The sequence below is a fragment of the Leguminivora glycinivorella genome, chromosome 3 (assembly GCF_023078275.1).
Source record: "Leguminivora glycinivorella isolate SPB_JAAS2020 chromosome 3, LegGlyc_1.1, whole genome shotgun sequence".
Lineage (NCBI taxonomy): Eukaryota > Metazoa > Arthropoda > Insecta > Lepidoptera > Tortricidae > Leguminivora > Leguminivora glycinivorella.
The window spans coordinates 5,037,202-5,043,814 of NC_062973.1; positions in this window are offsets into that span (position 1 = coordinate 5,037,202).

A 6,613-nucleotide genomic window follows, 5' to 3' on the forward strand; every position below is an offset into this window, starting at 1 on the left:
GTAAACAACGAAGTGTTAGAATCGTCAGCCCAAGGTGCGTAACCGAATGGCACAAACGCGAAACGAAACGCTCGTAGATATCCATATCGCTCGTGCGTATTGGTGCGACAGCGCCAGACTACCTTTCGCGGCGTTTCGTTTTCGTTTCACGTCGCAGAAATGCCATTCGGCTACGGGGCCAGACCCGCTCTAGGGTGCTTAATTTAGGTACTGGACCGATATCACGAGGGATGGGAGGGGATACACTTTCCTGACCCCTATATGTTAATATAAAGCTTTAGCCACTTTCAAATTATATAATTATAAAGTGTAATATTATGTCGTACAATCGTTTAGGCTATCCAATAATTGGCTTTAAGGATTTAACATCTTGCCGCCCAATGTGCAACGAGATGTACATTCGGGTTCAAGGGATTTTCAACTCTCATGTGAATAAATAAAGTGACATTTCTTTTGTCTCTAAAATTTTTCGAACAAATGAAACTTAGCTCAATTGAAAAAGGCAATTAGGATCAAAATTCTCCATCAAAATTTTTGTGTGGTGGGCGTTACGAGATTAAAGCGTTTTTTTTTTCATGAAAGTGATGAACAAATCCCTGCTTTTATCCAAAAACTCACCCCATCACTTCAGCCGTAAAACCTCCATCGCAAGTTCCACAATCGAGACAGTCAAGGGCCTGTCCTTCGGAGAGGGCTAAGCATTTGCCATGTTTAATAGCGTACTGTCCTTCAATGTTGCCTGTAAATAAAATAATCGACATAAATAACTAAATTAATTAAACGTTACAAATGATTGTAGACAATGCAATTTGTAAAATGATAATGTAAATGATAAGTATACAAAGAAATAAAATAGGGTCTTCAGAAAGTCTCAATATAAATTCTTATGCATTGATTTGTGGCATTTTGCTTTGTAGAATAATCACGTTGTGGAATAAATAGATCTAATGTAAATGGGAAGGGAACTTACCAATAGCACTGAAAATAAAACAACTACCACACTTTTGCTGGTTCTTAACGTGTGAAACTGCATGGTGGTTCCTCCAGTCAAATTCTTCAGGGATAGGACCTAACATAGTCGGGATTTTGATTTTATTCATTGTTTTGTTCGAAGGTTTGAAACCAAGATAGTACTGCAGCTCCTGAGGCTTGAGATCAGCAAAATAATTCAGTCCAAATATAGTTTCGGGAAACATTAAATTTCTCTCGTTAATATCTTTTAAGTTTTCCTTAAAAATCTCAAGCCTTTCAGAGTATTCTCTTTGGTTGTAAATTTTGTTGTGTTCTTTTACAAAGTCCTTGAACAGGTTTTCCGCGTTTTCAAGTTCGTACAATGGTTTGTCATATGCGGCAAAGACCATGCTGCTGACGAAGCAAACGGTTGCCAGAACAATTGCCATAAACATGGTGTACGTTGATAGTTATTAGCTTTTTACGATTTTGTTTTTCTCGCTGTCTTTTATATATGGAAAATAAAACTTAAAATACCTTAGTCAGTTTAAGTACTTCACGTGTAGTTTGATTTTAAATATTTGAAATGCTTTCAATAATTCGTTTTTATTTATTGCTGTAAAACTGGGTAACTTTTAATCTAGCGGGTACTTTGGTGATGTATTTTTTTTTAATTTTGATACTTCCTCATCCAGAATTTTTTGTCAAGTGTACACATTATTTAATTCAAATGAATGAACACATATTCTTCATTGTGTTCATCAAAAAATAGTAAAGCAAGAGTACAAAACTTTATAGTTTAAGGTGAGGGTTACAGGAACAAGAACAAACACTGTAACAGTTTATGCAGGATTACTTAAAGGAGTATCATTATAATTGAGTTCTACGTGAGAATGAAAAATGGCCTATATTAAAAAATCTGTTTCTGTTAGTTCATCGCAATTTTTACTGTACAGTATCGGCAACAAGTACTTTAATTATACCGTACCGTTCTCATAATCGAAAAAAAATGTAAAGTTCAGTTTTATATTTTTCCATTACACTCGCTCGTAAACGGTGTTATTACATGCCTGCATACTGATACGTCATGAGCTATTTTACCGCTCTAGGACGACGTAAGACGAAGTCAAGTGTCACATACATGACGTCACGTTGCGTTTTAAGATTTTGTGCGGGAATTTTAATAAAACACTTTTTGAACATTTAATTTCACTATTAAATTACGATAAATTTCAAAAACATCAAATTGTAAACGTATGTTTCTTAGCAATAAAGATTGCAAATAAAAATATTTTGACCATTTTGGAATTACGTGCATAATATTCCCTGTTGTTTCGTTTCAAATATACCTATACCTGTTGTTTCGTTTTAGAAGTGAAATATTTAAAGTAGATGTGATAATTAATCACTCGAGTTGATATTAACTCTTAACTGAATTTAGAATATATCTGTAGGTGTACATATTGTAGAAAACTTATTATACCTATGGATAATTTTAAAATTATGTAGGTACCTATGCAACTTTACGTATTTTTTTTTTTTTTAGTGTAGATAATATTTATTTACAAAAAGATAGTTACAAATATTACAAATACGGTCGTATCAAAGCATCAACAAAACAGGGAAATTTATGAAGTGGAGGAAGGATTGGGTAGGGCTGCGCCATCATTTAAGCCAAAGAAGTTTTTGAACGTGTTAAATTTGTATCGCGTACCCCGGATACACATGCTTGTAGCACGGATTATTGAAATTGTAATTTTTGATCTTAGCCAACCTATAACCACGCTGAGGGATCTATCCCATCGTTCGGCGATTGCTTCACCCAGATGTTTCACAAAGGCAGACATTTGAGGTGCGAAGATACCATCAACGGATGTTACGAGGGGGATAAATGTTGCATGTCGTTTTTCACAAGGGAGCAGATATTTTAGTTTTTTTTTCTTCTTCGGCGGATTGAAGTATTGTTGCTACCGGACGTGAGATGTAAGAGGGAGCGTCAGTGTCTACGACACGGATATCAAATAACGCCTCCCTCTGTGCATCCCAAACGCCGCGGCAGCAAAGGTCTCCTCGAAGTCCGCAGTCGCCTTCCGTGATGACGGGCTCCTTTACTACGTTTCCCCAGGCGTGCTGGCAAAGCTCACAGAATAGGTCTCTAATTTCGTTGTGACGGCGCGTAATTAATCCGCCAGTTTTGCAACAGAGAGCGTGGTCGACGTCAAAATTGTCATTTCCGCAGCCATCACACGATTTGGGCATGGAGACCGGTATTCTGTGGTATCGTAGTGCCAGAGCATCTCTGAATTCAAGTGGGGATAGGTCAAATTGGTCTTTTCTAGTAGGGATCACTGAGAGCCAAGTGGATGATTTTGTTTTAGTTTTCATGAAAATTGAACGTTCGATTGCTCGTTTTTTGTTAGGAGAAAATTTGTCCAAAATAGAGCCCAATATTATATCATCTTGAGAATTTTTCTTTTTCCAGCATTCCTTTCTTGCATTTCGGAGGGACATGTGATGTTGAGCGAGATCGAAAACATTATTTTCAATTAAGGCGGATGAGAGGGTTGAACAGCCTTTTTTGGAGGTTTCGTAATTTATGTTTGTCATTTTGGAAAGTGCGGGAATGGCTAGACCGCCTTTGTGTACCGGTAAAGAAAATAAGTCTGCTTCTAGCAGAGATATCTCACCACCTAGTAAGTTTGGTAGAAAGCTGGTGCGTAAATTGTTTGTTAGAGGTTCAAAGGATAGATTAGCATTTTCTAATACTCTTAGCAGGAAGGTCCATTTGAATTGGGCAGCTTTAGTGATAACGGTGTAGGCAGCTTGTGGTGAGTCTTTGCAAATATCGGAGAGCTTTTCTACTATAGAAATCCAATTTTCGATTCTATTGTTTACAAAGTTTTCTTTACCTTCACCAATGTAGCTACCGAGAAAGCGTGTGCCTGTTGTTATGGTAATGTTAACACCTTTGAATATTTGTTGCGCAGATTGTTTGTCGTTGTCATTTACTATTAGGTAGGACTTTGTGTCTTGAGGGAAGTAACCGTACGCAGGGCCTAATCGGCTAAGTTTATCCCACCAATGTCTTAAGTTTTTAAAGGTTCCTTGAGCAGAGGAGTCATCGGCATACCAACACTGGTTAATTGATGGTTCGGATTTAAGTTGGTTTATTATGGGGAGTGTTGCGAGGGCGTATAACGGCATGGCAAGTGGGTCACCTTGGGTTACTCCTTCTTCGCTGTACAATTTCATATTGGAGTCACGGATAATAAGTTCTGCATGTCCATTGTATGTATTGTATAAGAAACGAGCGCAGTGGGGCCAGTGAATTCTAGCTTGCCAAAGAGCAAGTTGTCGGTTTACAGAGTTAAAGGCGTTGTTGGCGTCAACAAGTAGCATATACCCCATTGAGAGCCAGGTAGACATTCCTTTTCAAAGAGGTTATTCATAGCATGTATGGCTCCTTCGATACCACAACTTAATCCACTACAGAGTTGCATTTGTGCGCAGGCTTCGGTAACTTCAGAGCCGGAGGCCAAGATCATGCATTTCGAAAGGATCCTGCGTAAGCATTCGCCAATGCCAATTGGTCTCACTCCAGGAGATTTGTCTAGAGCCACAAGTCGGCTTGCCATTAAAGCTTGTATTTGGTTCCATGGTACAATACTATTGTTTAGTTTCATAGTTAGTTGAGCTATGGAAGTCCTCAAATGCTGGCTTGCCTCACCGAATCGTAATTTAATAAATAATTTAATAATAATAATAAAGTTTACGTAATTGGGCATTATGCATTAGTAACATAAATAATTATAATTTATTATATACGAGGAATTACAACAGCTATTGAATGATACAATACACATGTTTACACTGTACTTTAATTATATAGCTAACTTGTTTTTCTAACTTTCATGACATATAAATGCAATACAGGTCTCCCGCGGTACAGGCCTAGCCTAGTGCGGGGACCCCTGGAAACTTGTGTTAACAATAATTAGGATATGCACAAATGGATGTAAATTTTACCTATCTTTTTTAACAAATGACTTTGTGTTTATGTGCAACAATAAACGATTTTTACTTTTACTTTTTTTACTTTTACATTTTAATAGCAACACCGAGCCAATAAAGAAAACACAATGGACACCAAATACATTTATTTTCCAAAAAACATCGCAAATAAATTTGAAGCTAGTAAATTTATAAAAGGGAGCGGCACTCTAATTGTTGGCGACTGGCTGGTGCGCGACCTCCTTAATAGTTGAAAATTATGTCACTTTCGAAAACTGTTCTCATGTTTTAAAATATGATTGATCCTCTAGTCAGTCTGCCTTCTGTCACGAAACTATAAATAAGCTTATATTTGTTTACCAATATCAATAATTAAAATAAGTGCTTTTATTACGTGTTTTCATCATTTCACGTTATTCATTACAGTCCACAACCCCGCTTGCTATCACTAATAATCGTAAAAAATCCAAAGTCCTCAATCAGGAACAATCTTAAGATTATTACTAGGTGTAGGTGTACGCGTTATAGATGCTGTTTAAATTATCTGAAGATGTACATGTACAAGGCCTAATAATGATGATAATGATGATGCGTTACATTAGCAACAGAAAAAAGAGTTTTTAGAATTTTGATAATGCTCTTTATAATAACGTGTTTTTATGTACCTTTCAAAGAGTTTTTTGTATGATAGATGTACATAAGTGTTAAAGCACGGGTTCCAATTAATGAAGACAAAGTATGCAAAGGAGTCTAGAGCCAAGTAGCCACTGCCACCCGTCACGGGTGTAGTTAGCAAGAGAATCTAAAGTTGGTGAAAAGAGTTCTCAAGAAACGTAAACGGTATAGTAAAAGACCTAACCCAACCCGTACTGGAGAGTTTTATGAGATCGGGCCCCGTAGCCGAATGGCATGTCTGTGACGCGAAACGCCACCGAAACGCAGCAAAAACGTAGTCTGGCTCTGTCACGCCAATACGCAAGAGCTATAGAGAGAGCTACGAAAGAGATGTTATCGTGAGCGTTTTGTAAGCGTTTGTGCATTCGGCTACACACACAGGCAAACGAGCAGAAACGTCGCCTGCGATCACTGCCGCCCGTTAACACGAAACACTTGTACAGTCAGCAGCAGAAGTTCCGTAGCGGCCAAGGTGTTCAAAATGAACTTGACACGATCTTATTTTTAAGACAATAAGAGCATGTTAGGATAATTGTGAACACCTTGGCCGTTAAGGAACTTCTAATGCTGACTGTACGGTTGGAGTTGCGTTGGCGCCCTTTAAGATAGATCCTCTCTTTTCTTGAAGGTCTTGTCGGTCCGGGAATACCGCACGTGATAGTTGAATCAGTTTAGCTATGGAAGGCAAGAAGAATCGCGACAGAACTGTACCAAGACAGAAGAAAAAAATATAATAATATGCAAGTGCCTAAAGCGTCACATGCCAAAAAGAAGACTAAGCGACTTTGTTGCTCGCCGCGAACGACAGTGTGGGATTCAAGCTATACTCTGTCAACCAAGTCTGTCAGTAAATAAGAACAAAGAAAACTATATGCATCCTTTTCATTAGGGTGCTAGAGAAAAGGATACCTATAGTTTTCTTAGTTCTTATTTACTGACAGACTTGTTTGACAGAATATAGTTTGACGTGCGTTCA